This window comes from Eumetopias jubatus, unplaced genomic scaffold (genome assembly GCF_037043125.1).
Source record: "Eumetopias jubatus isolate StellerSeaLion01/CBP00866 unplaced genomic scaffold, mEumJub1_p1.0 scaffold_5, whole genome shotgun sequence".
Taxonomy (NCBI): domain Eukaryota; kingdom Metazoa; phylum Chordata; class Mammalia; order Carnivora; family Otariidae; genus Eumetopias; species Eumetopias jubatus.
The window spans coordinates 108,125,080-108,139,992 of NW_028274811.1; positions in this window are offsets into that span (position 1 = coordinate 108,125,080).

The window sequence follows — 14,913 nt, forward strand, 5'->3', positions numbered from 1 at the left end:
ATACAACAACAGTTCAGTAAATTTTGTTTAGCTTGCGTAGGATACAGTTAATTACAGTAATTTATCAAAGTGGCATAAGGTGGTATTCACACACACACACAGAGTATTTTCCCACAGTTGAAAATCCTTAGTTTTATATAAGCTGGAGCTAGTACTAATTGAATTTTCACTTGGGTAGATAAAATCTTTAACAACTCCGGAATAACTAAATGCTCTTTGCTCAATGATGTGGATCAGGATGATTTACAACACCTTTCACACAATCATGCTAATTTTGCTTTCATATGATTAATTAAAACAATATGTTCATTCTTCCTAAAGTGGAATTAGGGCACCCAAGGAGTTGGCTTTTATTACCAACTTCCCTATCCAGCAATAAAAGCAATTTTCACACGTTGTCGTCAAGAAAGTGGTAAGTACATGGGGCCTGATGGAGAGTCTTTGTCAAGTCCAACACTGTTCACTGGATGGCAACAGAGGTAGTCTGATGGGCAGATAGAGGTTTCTAGGACTTCAGAGTTGGAAAGGACTTTAGAGGCAATCTCATGAAAACCCCCATTTCACAGATGAGAAAATTGAGGCAGCCAACATGCTGTCCCCAGCTGATAAAGCTCCATTTGGGGAAAAACTAATATCAGTATCCAGCTACCCTGATATTTAACCCTGTCTTCTGGAGAAAGAGCACTGGACCAGGAGGCAGCAAACCTGGATTCAAGACCCGATTCTGCTGCTGACTCACTGCAGGACCTTACAAGCACTGAGTCTCTCTCTCTCACTTTCCTCTTCTGTAGAATTGGGATGACAGTGCTTACACCATCAGTCTTCTGAGATAAGAGGACCACCAGATAGATGAAGTTTGTGTGAGGCACTCCTCCATGCCATTACCCCATTTGCTCCTGGTTGCCAGACCGCTCTGCTTCAACACCTTATCACCCTCTACTCCCTAGGCTCCTCAAAAGGGGCCAGCCCTCTGTTTTTTCCTGCTGGGGGAAGCTGAAGACTGGGAGACAGAAGACCCCACAACTAATTAGTGGCAAAGTTGGTTTGGAGCCCCTATCACTGCCACCTCTGGATGCTGCCTCCCTCCCTGTGCCCATTCCTCAGACCCCTGCCCTCTGGCATGAGTGACAGTGGATGGCAACACTCTTGGGTGGCAATCCTTGATCCTGAGGGATCCCTACTCTACCCTGAGTTCCCTTGGTTCATCTAGCCAGTTCCAAAAAGGGGACTCTTTTTCATCGGTACCTCTGATAGCAGACTCAAATTCCTAAACAGTTAAAGATACAAAAGACTTCAACCACCTTCGCTTTACAGATGGGAAAACTGAGGCCCAGAAGGAAAGGAAAGAAAGCGCTGTTTACTAAGCACATGCGAGGTGCCAGACATCTCTTAGGATGCTTTCTCAGTTCACCACATTGCCCTCAGGGGCAGAAAGGACATATGACTTTTCCAAGGTCACCTGGCTGGCTGCTAAGGGCTTAATCAAGACTCACTCAGGACTGTTCTGTTTTCCATGCAAATACCAGTCCTCTCTGAGGCTTTCTCACTACCATTTATGGAGCATGAGTGTCCAGTGTGAACCAAGAGTTTTACATGGACTAATTCATTGTATACTTTGAACAACCCTCAATGGCGGTTGGGGGAGGGGAGGGGCACTGCTATCACCCGCACCTCGGAGCTGAGGGAAGGGAACAAAGAGGTGAAGTCTCCTGCCTGAACTCACATGACCAGTGAAGCCAAATGCTAAGATTCAAATCCAGGCATGGTGTCTCCAGAGTGCACAGTCCGAACCACTGTACTCGACTGTGACTGGCTCTCCTTAAAATTCTGTTAGGAGATACACTGGCTCTCCTTAAACTTCTGTTAGGTCTGCAAGGTCTTTGGACATTAATGAAGCAACGCTCACCATAGAGCATAAAATAAAGTCAGTTACGGGGTGCCAACTACAGGTGTCGCAAGCCTTCAAACTGATAGCACAAAGACTTCAAATGGACCTTCAAGAGTTCTTGCTTCCCTCCGAGGGTCACTGGCTCTGGCTCCGCAGATGCCATTAGCATAATGACAACCATGCTAACAGCCTCAGCCCCCAAGCTGCCGTGCCTGCGAGACTGGCTGCCTCCCACGGCCTCCCCTCTGCTTCATGCTCCACTGAAGAGCACAGACAGCTGTGTTCCTGTACTACAGAAGTCTTAAAAACCACTCAGCAACTGCCACCCTTGTCCTGTGGCCCATTCACCAGAAAGACCCATGGGTTTCTCCAAGCTGGGCTGACACTCAAAAGGAGTGAGAGCAATAGAATAAAAACCATGGGTGACGTGGGGTAATACAGCAGAAAAAATTGGGGGTTTTAGGCAGTTGAAAACATTAGTTCATTCATTGAAGATGCTTATTATCACCATTTCTCACCTTCCCTACCTCACTACTTCTAAGCAAAGATTCTAGAATTACACCAGATGATCAAATATTTCTTCTAGATTCTTTAAAAATGAAAAAAAATATATAAGGATTTGTATTTCACTTCTGCAAAAAAGAAGGAATTATACATACTTCTACAAAACAGCCACAAATGATTTTGTCATCCTTTGAAGATAATGCCAGATAGAAAAAGAAAAAATAGAAAACACTTTCTATAAACCTTGATACTAAGACTCCTGCTTGGGGCGCCTGGGTGGCTCAGTCGGTTAAGCATCTGACTCTTGATTTCAGCTCAGGTTATGATCTCAGAGTTGTGAGATCAAGTCCTGGGTCAGACTCTGAGCTCAGCATGGAGTCTGCTTGAGATTGTCTCTCTCCCTCTCCCTCTCCCCCTCCCCCCCCCACACACTTGTGCACTCTCTCTCTAAAATAAATAAATAAATCTTTAAAAATAAAAAATAAAAAGACTCACGCTCATGGAGAAATGCTAAGACTGTGACCTTGGGAGTTGGGCTCCCTGAGTCTTATTCTCGTCCTACCACTTACAAATTGTGTGCCCTTGAGCTGTCTTGGCCAGCTTTACCCTCTTCCTCTGTAAAGTGAGGATGATACTAATAAGTAGACTAATGTCATGGGATTGTTATCAGGGTTAAATGAGATTATGTACGTAAAGGTTTCAATAAGTGTTGGTGGTTATTGGCACAGGATTATTTTTGTCAACAAATACAGTATTTGTTATATTAATGAGAATTCTACTGGAAGAGACAGAAACCAGCCGAAATTAGTTCAAATAAAAAAGAAGGGAAATGTATTGGCTGACTCATCTGGAGGCACACAGGTGGTGCTGGCCCCAAGCTAGTCAGGATCCAGGAGCTCAAACAGCATTAAAATCGCTCCCTGTTCAACACTCTAGATTTCATGTCAGCTTTGGTCTATGGGTTGTCCTCATTGTCTCAGGCTCCTCAGGGGTCAGTTCCTACAGCTTATGACACAGGGGGCAGATGAGAGCTCCCACTTCTACCTTCAACTCAAAAAATTCCAGGAAAGTTATACGCCTTTTCCAGTGGCTCAGCAAGTGGAGGCTGTAATTGTCTACCCCATCTGAACCACATGGAGCATGAGAGAATTTTCCAAAGGAAGACGGCTGTACTACGCTGGGCAGAACTAGAACAACAGATGTTCTTTACACCTGTTATTAATATGTGACCTAGCTTGTCATGAACAAAGTCCCTTTAAAGAGTATATACTACCTATGCCCATCTACAATATTCCATATATATACATTATCCAACAAATAACAGAGATGAACCATAAATTGTATAGACTTTGCAAGCAGAAATCAAGTTTATCTTTCTTCCATCCTCCATAGTGCCCAGCACAGGACAGGCTCCCTAAGAAGTATTTGTGGGGTGACTAATAACTTAGCTCTGGAATCAAATTACATACCATACTATTTGGAATGAATTAGATTATGCTTCAGTTAAAAAAAAATCCCCCCCCATCTTAATGATTTAGCGTAAGCTGATTTCTCACTCACACAGAGTGTACTGTAACACAGGTAACTTTCCAGGGCAACTGTCCTAAGAAGATGCTCAGAAACCCAAGTTGACAGAGGCCACACTGTCCTGTAGTGTATCCTTAGTAACACCAGAACTCCTCAGTCAACATGGAGAAGACAGAGATCTGGTTGTGAGCTTGGCGGGGGAGGGGGTCTCTTACTGGCAATTAGGTCCTTCACTCCAGAAGTGGCCCATATCATTCTGCCCACTGGCTAGACCCAGTCACCAGCCTCATGTACTGCAAAGAACTGGAGAATGTCATCTTCCCTAAGCTTGGAAGGAGAAGAGAATCAGCTATGTGTGACTTCTAGCCATCTCTACCCAAATCAATTAAAATAAAACCATATTCTATAAAAATGGTACCCCAATTTTTAAATATTAAGAAGATCTCAAGAAAAGAAAGTAGCCTAGAACCTATAATAGGGCTTTCCTACTACTCCATCACTGAGCACCATCCTAACATTTCTGACTAAAACCATATTATAACCCTGCAGAGACTAATTACATTTGAAAGTTCAAAGTTTATTTATTTTGCGCGCCCCACTATTAGACAGAAATGACCTTCAGAATCCAATTGAGCATACAATCTTACTAGAGGCAATTGACAGTTCTTTGCAAAAGCCTTTTAAAAATATATATATGCCTAGTCTTGGACCCTGTAATTCCACTTCTGTGATTTAACCTGAGGAAATAAGCACGGGTGTGTACACAGATTTCACTACAAGGGTGTTCCTTGCAGCCTATTTTTAACAGGAAAAAGTAAGAATTGACCTAAATGCCAGCAACAATATGTTGATTAAGTAAATTCAAATGTGTCCTCACATCAGAATAATGGGCATCCATTAATAACCAAACCATGAAGGGGTATTTAGTAATATGAAAAGAGGTTTGTGGCACATTAATTGGGGAGGGGGAAGCAGGCTATAAAATGGTACATACACCACATATGCCACGAAAGTTTCTAGAAGAAACTATATCAAGGAATTAATAACGTTTGCTCCTGTGTGAGTGGGATTATGGGTGTTTTTATTTTCTTTTTGGCTAGACTATTATTTTCTGCTCTTATGAGTAATACTGTTGAAATAAGAAAAACAAGGTAGTTTAAATTATAAATAAATAATATGCTTGGGCCTATCACACACCCACTGCTCCTAATGGGGCTTTTATCTTCGAAACTGACTGCAGGCGATTAGGTTCTTTCTAGTCTTTACTGCTGAGTCACTCCTGGTGACAGTAATAGCAAGATAATTTGGGAGAGACAGTGCTTCCCAGTTTATAAGCCCTTTCATTTTCACAATCCACCCCACAGGTGTAAAGGGAGGGAGTCCAGGCCTTGCTGTCCCCATTTGACAATTAAGGCTCAAAGCCATTAAGGGACTTGCCCAAGAATAGAGACTACACCAGAATCCAGGACTCTTCCAGCCACTGCACTGTTCGACCCCAGGGAATGTCACTGGATTCTAGTGGTGCCATTCACTTAGCATATAATGTGAAAAGTGCCCCCCTGGAGTTGTGTAGTGTCCAGTCCTGCTCAAAACCTTACTGGATGGCCACAGATCTTTCTACATGAATTAGCCAGCCTGTGTCAATAGTGGATTACAGGTAAATAAGCAAATTTGTACTCGACAGATATTTATTGAGCACCCCTCTAGGTTAGCATTGTTGAGGCACCTGAAGCCATTAAGTATGGCCTTTATCCTTTAGGCAGTGAAGAGATATTTGAGGGTCCTGAGTAGTAGAATGATGTGATCAAAGCTATATATTGGAAAGAAAATTTGGGTGGAAATAAGAGTCAGTGGAGGTGAGCAAGACCAGAGGAAGCAGGGAGACCAATGAGTTAGGAGGCTATTACAATGATCTGGACAGGAAAAATAAATACCTAAACTAAGGCAGAGCCATATGCTATCTTAGCGATTTACATAATGACCCCAATCAGTTAGGTAGGTACTATTTTGATCCCCATTTCTGAGGTTAGGGTTCAGAAGAGTTAGGTCACCTGCCCAAGGTTGCCCAGCAACCATGTGACAATGATTCCAACTTAAGGCCACATCACTTCAAATCTCAACACTGAGCCTTCATGCTAAAAATGAGTAAAAGAAAGTGGATGGCTGATCAACTTAACATAGACTATTATATGAATAGGATATTATATAAAAACTTTATGGTGACCACAAATCAAAAACCTGTAATAGATATGCAAAAAATAAAGATAAAGGAATTCAAACATATCACTAAAGAAAGTCATCAAACCACAAAGAAGAGAGCAAAAGAAGAAAGGAACAGAGAAGAGCTACAAAAACAACCATAAAACAAGTAAAAAAAAAAAAAACCAATAAGTACATACCTGTCAATAATTACTTTGAATGTAAATGGACTAAACTCTCCAGTTAAAAGGCAGAGGGTGACAGAATGGATTAAAAAAAGCAAGACCCATTTATATGTTGCCTATAAGAAACTCATTTCAGACCTAAAGATACATGCAGATTGAAAGTGAAGGGACGGAAAAGCATTCATCATGCAAATGGAAGTGAAAAGAAAGCCAGGGTAGCAATAGTTGTAACGGACAAAATAGACTTTAAAACAATAAGAAGAGACAAAGAGGGACACTACATAATCATAAAGAGAACAATCCAACAAAAAGATGTAATAATTGTAAATATTTACACACCCAACATGGAAGTACCCAAATGGATAAAGCAACTATACACAAACATAAAGGAAGAAATCAATAGTGATACAGTAATAGTAGGGGACTTTAACACCCCATTTACCACTTGATAGATCATCCAGACAGAAAATCACCAAGGAAACAGTGGCTTTGAATGACACATTGGATTAGATAGATCTGACAGTTATACTCAGAACATTCTACCCAAAAACAGCAGAAGACATGTTCTTTTCAAGGGCACATGGAACATTCTCCAAACTAGATCACACATTAGGCCACAAAACGAGTCTCAAAAAATTCAAAAACACTGAAATTATATCATGCATCCTTTCCAACCACAACACTATAAAACTAGAAATCAACCACAAGAAAACATCTGGAAAGAGCACAAATACATGGAGGCTCCCAGCCTCTCTCTATGTCTACTGGATTCATCCATCTGGATATCCCATGACAGTCCACATTTCAGGAAGTGAACTCATTGTCTCCCCATCATCATCATCATCCATTTAGCCATCCACCTTCTTTTATTTGTTTATTTTAAATATTTATTTTTCTTAAATCCCAGTACAGTCAACATACAGTGTTATATTAATTTCAGGAGCACAACATAGTGATTCAACAATTCTGTACATGACTCAGTACTCATCATGATAAGTGTACTCTTAATCCCCATCACCCACTTAACCCATCTCCCCTCTCCCCTCTGGTAACCAACGGTTTGTTCTCTATAGTTAAGAGTCTGGGGTTGGGGGTTTTTTTTGTCTCTTTTTTTCTTTGTTTTCTTCAACTCCACAAATGAGTGAAATCGTATGGTATCTGTGTTTCTCTGACTTATTTCACTTAGCATTATATCCTCTAGATCCAATCATATTGTTGCAAATGGCAAGATTTCATTTTTTATGGCTGAGTAACATGCCAGTGTGTGTGTGGTGGTGTGTGTGTATGTGTGTGTGTGCTCACGTGTGTGCACTACATCTTCTTTATCCATTCATCTATCGATGGACACTTAGGTTAGTTGGAGATAGTAGACCCATTCCTGAGGAAATCAAAGTATGATCAATCAGCACTTGGTGGATGAAGGTGAGTGGACAGCAATCCTAATCAAAGTGAAATGTAGAAATAATAAATCAAAGTTTGATGAAAACTAAAGAATTCTAAAACTTCAGTGTTGGAAGAGGCTGGGACATTCATTAGTGGTGTGCACCAAATGCCAGGTGCACAATACCCCCCGACTGCACTTTCTGGCGCCCTGTGCTTGTGTGGGGCCAGAGGACGTGTTTCATCCAGTGAATTGTGGGGGCACGTGACACCTGTCACTTCTGGGCCACGTGACTGCCAGTGAGCGAACTGTGCCATCTCCCCCCACCTCGCCCGAGTGCTCTCCTCTGTCACTTCCATCACAGCAATCTGCAGCAATGGAAACTGGCTGCTCCATCTCCCTGAGTCCCAGAGCAAGGAGATGTGAAAACGAGCCTTTGCTGACCCATAGTGAACCTATGGCACGAATGAGAAAGAAATCTGGCTGATACAAAGCCTTCAGTGGGATCTGGATAGGGAAACTGAGGAGCTAAAAGGAAAGAGATCCACCCAACATCATAGAGCTGGCTGCCTAGAAGCACAGAGGCAAGATTCCCAGCCCCTCGAGTCCCATCCCGTGGTGTTGTCCTTTAGACCTCACTGAGCGCGTCACACATCTTGCAGGTCACTGCCCCTTCTATCCCGAAACATATTCTGCTTCTGTAAATTAAGGCAAAGTCTGCATTACACTCATCATTGCCTAATTTTTACAGACTGTCTCCTAGTGCACCACACTCAGAACTTCTTTTTCTCGGGAGACAGAGGGAGATATCAAGGGGGGTCTGGAGTGGTGGGGGGAGGGAAACCTGCTCTATTATTTATAGAATCGAGGTTAATTTAATTACGTTTTGACAGAAAGTGCTCAATTTCGCAGACAGTTGCCACCCGTTTCTCCTGCAGTCTGGTTTTCCTCACAGTAACTGACTCTGCTCCATCTTCCTCTTTGATGTATGAGGCTATAAAACAGGGAGTGAGCAAGTCACCTTCGAAGAGGCCTTTTGTCATTGCAATAACTAGAAGTAATTTATGGGCACCTGGAATTTGGGTTCTCTGTCTCTGACTCGGCAACAGACTGAAATCACAATCTCGATGCTTGGCAGCCAATCAGAAGGTCAAAGTGACTCTGAGATGTATCAGTCTTCTAGAATCTAGGGTAAGGAAACAGCAATGCCCACACACAGCAATGAAATCATCAGCAAAGATTTTAGACTCGGGCTGCTTTTAGGGCATTTGGGGTGTCCTGGGATACCCTCCCTTATCCTGATCACCATCCAAGTCCCTGCCGTCCGTCAAGACCCAGTTTAATTCCTGCCTCTTCTAGGAAGTCCTCCCTGACTACCCTAACCCAGACATGTACTATATATTCTGAATGTACAATTATATTGGCACCTGTCACCCTCTCACTTGGTGCATGCTCTTTATGCATGCAGGTCTAGACTCTACAGATCATCGTTCGTTCTGTAGACCTAGGTTTCATCTCCCATGCCACTGACCAGTTAGTAGTGGCTGCCTCGAGTGCTGTAGGGAGAACTCTGAAGCTGCATCTGGGCTCAGTGGTTAAGAGTGTAATGACTGATTGGCAAAGTCTGCAACTAGCATCAGCCAAAAAAGAAAAAGGTATGCCCTGTGTTTGTCCTCAGGGCTGTATATAGTAAATTCTTTAAAGATCAAGTCCATAATGTACACTTACTTATATTCCCAGGGACATTTGCATAGGTACACAATGCATGCCCCAAAATTATTTGATGAATAAGTATTTCCCATTTTAACATTGACCTAACTTTAATGCATTAATCATATGTGTTCCAATTATAATTCTTTCAAACAGTCCTTAACACACATACGCGGAAACCAGACTCCCCTCAGAAATTTTTGCAAAGGTAGATTTTCTATGAGGGATGGCTTTTGACAGATCAGCCCCCTAACATTTCTGAATCAGAAAATATTGATAACTTTCAAACTCCTAACTTCTATACAGTAATTTAATGATTTTCAAAATTTTTATACCTCGTTCCTCATTTGATCACAACATAAGTTTCATGAGATAAAAATTACTTCTATTTTATAGCTTTGGAACAACTCATTTAGTAGCATAATGATTAGTCAGGACCAGAAAAGGTAACCCAGCAAACATTAACCAACCCCCCATAAAGTAAAATAAGCATTTAAGGTCTAGGCCAGTGTTTCCTATAGCTTTGTTTTGGTTTTTTTTCCCCCACAGAACACCATGGTTTTTTTTGTGGTCAAATAAGTTTGGAAAACACAGCAGGGTTCCCTACGGTAAGACTCCTCAGAGCTGCTACTACATTAATGCACTTGGTGAATTGCACAGAGGACCCTCGACATGAAATATTTCCCACCTATTTTACTCTAGAACCCCTTTAACAAAAAGCATCTGAGTCCTACAAAACCTTTTCAGAAATGCTTGCCTGGGTTGTCAAACTTCTCTCCTCAAATTTATCTAAAGTTACCAGCCAGGGCACTGGAAGGAAACAGTAGTTAAGAGCCCAGGCTCTAGAATGCAACCGGGTTCAAGTTCTGGCTCCAGCACTTACTGGCCATGACCTTGGATGAGTCACTGAGCGTCCAGCTTCACTTCCGTGCCTGAACATGCGGATTCTAACAGAGCCTCTCATCCAGGGTCCTCAGAAAGACTGAGTGAAAGGAGGCAGGTAGAGTGCCTACCTCACACAAGCACTCGATAAATGTCAGCTGATAGTATTGCCAGTGAGGAGGAAGGTCAAGTGGAAATCTATGTAAAAACAGGACAAAATGCCACAGGTTGGGCTGCACAGGAAGGAGACTCCAAAATGGAGTCTAGAGCGCAGGAGGTTTATTGAGTTCTCCTGAGGTTGACATCTGTGGAAGGGAGGGTGAAGGATTGGAGGGAACGTGGAACTGTGAGAGTGCCCAACAGCAGCCAACTCCAAGGGGAGAGATGCAGAGCTAAAATGACCCTTGGGAATTGTTCCCAGCTGGCTGAGAAGGCTGGGCCTTTAAAACCCCATATGGATCAAATGCTGGATATGGGTCACCCCAGGAAGGCCTCACCTTGGGCACGATGACTCTCTGCAACTCAGGCAGTCCCTCCAGGGGCCACCAAAAGCTGGAACAAGTCCTCCACCTCCTCAGAGGGGCGTCTGAGCAGGCTCACATTGACCTGTGCACAGCACAGCGTCCACCGTGCAAAAGAAAAACAAAAATCAAAAACCAAAAGAAAGCAAAAGCTTCCTCTGATCCTCTGGGAAGGAAAAAGGGCAATCTGCAGACATCAACCAAATCTAGTCATTTATTCGTTCATCATTTATTAATGCCTACCATATGCCAGGCCCCAGGGCTTAGGGCTTATGAATCAGGTACTGATTCTATAGCAATAATAATAATAATGTTTTCTCCTGACTTTTTAAGGCATGAAAATAAAGACAGGGAAACACAGAAGGAAGAGCTATCAAATCACTTGAAGCCAGGAAGTATTCTCAGGTGATCAGTCACCTGTCAGCCTGGCATGAAAAGGTGTTAATTTGAATGAAGAAAGGGACATGGCAATTTTTTTCCCCACAGCAATACATCAAGTTGTTCTCCTGGTGACTTAGTGTGCTTGGCAAACTGTGTGCACTGCACAAAATTGAATTTCCAGGTTTGGGGAAGCCTGCGCAGGCTCGAGGTACATGAGGATTTATTGCTTTAGGTACTTAAAATGCCTCCCACTAAATTTGTTGTGACCTCCTCCCCCTGCCCATGACCCCAAGTTAAACACAGCCTGGGGCTGAGCAAAGGTTAACAGCACATCAAATCAAGAAAAAGCAGCCCCAAGGAGACAGGTCCCTGTGTGGTGGAGGGACAGAGAAAGTCCTTTGTGTCCCTGGAAGGCTCAGCCGCCTTCCTCTCTTCCCTGGAGGCTCCAGTCCTCAGTGCCCACCCAGCACTCCAGCCTCCTCTCAAACTCTCCATCTTGTCACTTCACCATTCACCCTAGTGGCGCCATGAGCATTGTACTCCTTCGGCATCAGAGGGCTCTCGCTTTTCCCACTGAACATCTCACCTGTTTATGTCGAGTCTTCTCTAAAGCCCAGCAAGATAGTCTGCAACTGACATTTCACATTTGCATAGCACGCTACCATTCTCAACCTGCTTCTGGGCCTCACCACCAGCCAAGAGGCAGGAATTGCCAAAACGATCACTCCTACTCCAGAAGTAAGGGCACTGAGGCCCCCAGAGGCACAGTGACTTGCCCAAGGTCACAGAGCAAAAAAAGGCAGGACATAAGCTAGGTCCTCTCTGCCACAAACCAGCCCCACTCACTGCCTCTCAGCCAAAGGGACCAGGCCATGCCTTGGCAATGTGCCTTACACTTAGTAGGACAACTGATACAGGTCATGCCCTGGGGGGATTACCTGGGACTCCACAGTGAGAATGGCCAGCCTCCCAGATGAGGCTCATGTCTACACTACTGTGCAAATGTATTATCCAAATTGAACACAGCTGGGGAAACCAAAGTGGGGATTTTCCCCCCTTTGTGTAACTATCGAGCCAACAGATTAAAATTTTGAAATAAAATAACAGATTTTTTTTTCCTTCACCATCCCAAGTGAATTTAGGGAATTATCATCCTCCAAGCTGGAATGTTTTTGTCAGTTAAATTTCTTGTCTTAAAATTTTCCCAAGCATAATCTTCAGGATGAGTTCTTGGCAGGTATTTATTCTACACGTTCTCTTTCACTCACACAAATACCCGCTGAGCACCTGCCATTGGCGGGGGGCACTGTGCTAAGTGCTGATGGCCAGGCTGGCGGATCCCTGTCCTCCTCGCTGGGTCTCACCCGTTTGGTATGGTTATTAAAGAGATAAGTACAATGCAGGATTTAGAAACATTGCTCTTTGTACCTCTGCTGGTGGGAGTTTAAAACAGTACAACCTTTAGGAAGAGCAATTCTGGCAGTAGCTATGGAAATTTTAAATGTGAGGAACAGGACCCAGCCGATGCAAAAGTAAAACACAGCAAACTATACTAAAACAACAGATACTAATGCAAGGGCAGAAAGTTAGAGGTATGAAAATATTTGTTCCAACATTGTTAGTAATTGCCAAAAAAAAAAAAAAAGAGGAGGAAGAGGAGGAGAAAGGGAAGAGAGAGGGGAAGGGGAGGGGAGAAGAGAAGGCAAATGATGGTTTTAAAAATTTCGGTACATGGGGCGCCTGAGTGGCTCAGTCGTTAAGCGTCTGCCAGTGGGAAGCCTGCTTCTCCCTCTCCCACTCCCCTTGCTTGTGTTCCCTCTCTGTGTCAAATAAATAAAAATCTTTTTTAAAAATTGCAGTACATTTATACCAGAGATTGCTAAGGAGGCAATAAATATGAGGCATCTATCTGCACTGACTTGAGAAAATGTTCATAAAATATGCTAAGCGAAAACAAGCAAGTTGGAAAGCCATGCATGTGCCATACATAGCTGTGTTTGAGGACGTGCGGAGCTACCAGCACAGCCACGTATGTACGTGGGAGTGTGTACGCATTAAACTCAGAGGAAAACAAAAACAGGAAGTGTACAGACCAAACTGTTCCCGGTGGATCTCTCCACGGGGAGGAACAGGGATGGTTTAAATCGGCAAACTTCTGAACTATTTGCAAAGTAACATGACTTGTCATTTTGAAAACCCAGTTTAACAAAATAAAGAGCACTAGATGCTCTGCCGGTGGAAGAAGAGAGGGCCACTTCTGACCCCCAAGGAGGAGCGAGTCCCCCTCACTGCTGTCATTGCCATCGGCTTGTCCCACCATCTCCGACAAGCCCTCGCAAGACCCCGCGCATCCTGCGATTTCTAACCCCACCTAGTGGCAGACAGGTGCCAGGCAGGAGCCCACACCCGCAGGGAAATCCCGTTTGTAAGAGGAGGGCGATGGGTCGGACTTCGTAGCCGTTGGACTTCGTAGCTAAACGTCGCACAGTGACAAGTGACAAAAGGGGCCCTGGAGAGCCTCACTCACCTCACGGGTCGTTGAGCACAGCAAATGAGCCGAATCTGTGTAGAAACTACGATTCCCAGTCCACACACGCATTTGTGCAAGAAACACAATTTCTTTTACTCAGCTAAGCTTGTATTTTGAGTTCTTATTGTGCCAAGGGGACAGAAACTTCTTTTCAGTCAATATAGTACCCCCTGGGTCCCCATACACACGTTTACCCTCAAATACCGCGGAGATCGTGTCAAAGTTCACGTGGGGTCTCTGGGGGCCAGTGTGCCCGGGAGTGAGGTCAGGTCAGCACAGGATTCCCCCAGAGGCCCCTGTGGTTTCGCGCTGGCTTCTTCAGGCCCAGCACCCTCCCCTTGCTTCTGAGTGGGGCACTCTGTGCACAGCCTGCCCCGCCTCTCCAACAAGACTGGCTGCACCACATTGCTCTCCCGTGAGCCCAGGGAGCAGGACACAGGACATCTCTCTCCCAGACCCACCGCGTACATTGCTCTTATCACCTCTCCACACCACAACACAGCTTTCCAGTCCGAATAGGGCTGGGGGGAGTTGTAAATCCCTCTGTCTTACAACTCTGCCCGAAGTCAGTTGATGGGAGCACAGAAAGCCTAGAAGCTCTGCCTCAACCTTCCCTGAGGCGAGGAAGCTCAGTGCAGCGCAGAGTAGGGCACAATGCAGGGATGGGGAGAAGGAAAAACAGAAGGGGAAAAGAAGAAGCTAAGTGCCATGTGCAAATGTTGTAGCATTATAGTTCAAGGTTTGGTTATTGACATATAATTGTCTAGGTTAGAATCCCCATTTGAGCACTTGCTGGTCAAATAGTGGTCCAACTATTTCACTTTTCTTCAAGGATGATAGTATCTACCTTTGTGGGCCATTGTGGGAATTCAGTGAGATAAAGGGATGCAGATACTGAATTGGTATTTTCCTTCCCACGCCACTTACAAATAAAGGCTGAAATTTGACACTGGTCCATTATAATTCAATGCAGAGTGCTTTACACACCACCTCTGCCTGAAGGTGGAAAATGTCCACTGTCTCAGCATGAAGCTCAGGCTGACATCACTTATTCTTCTGAAAGATAAAAGACAGAGTAGTGTCACCTTCTCTAGCTGAGCCTCCAAAAGAGTTTCCGGGCCAATATCTCTTCAGGAGTTATAACTTTTTCCAAGGCTGAGAGAAGCAATCATTGGAACTTAATAGCAATATCTACTTAAAGCCTC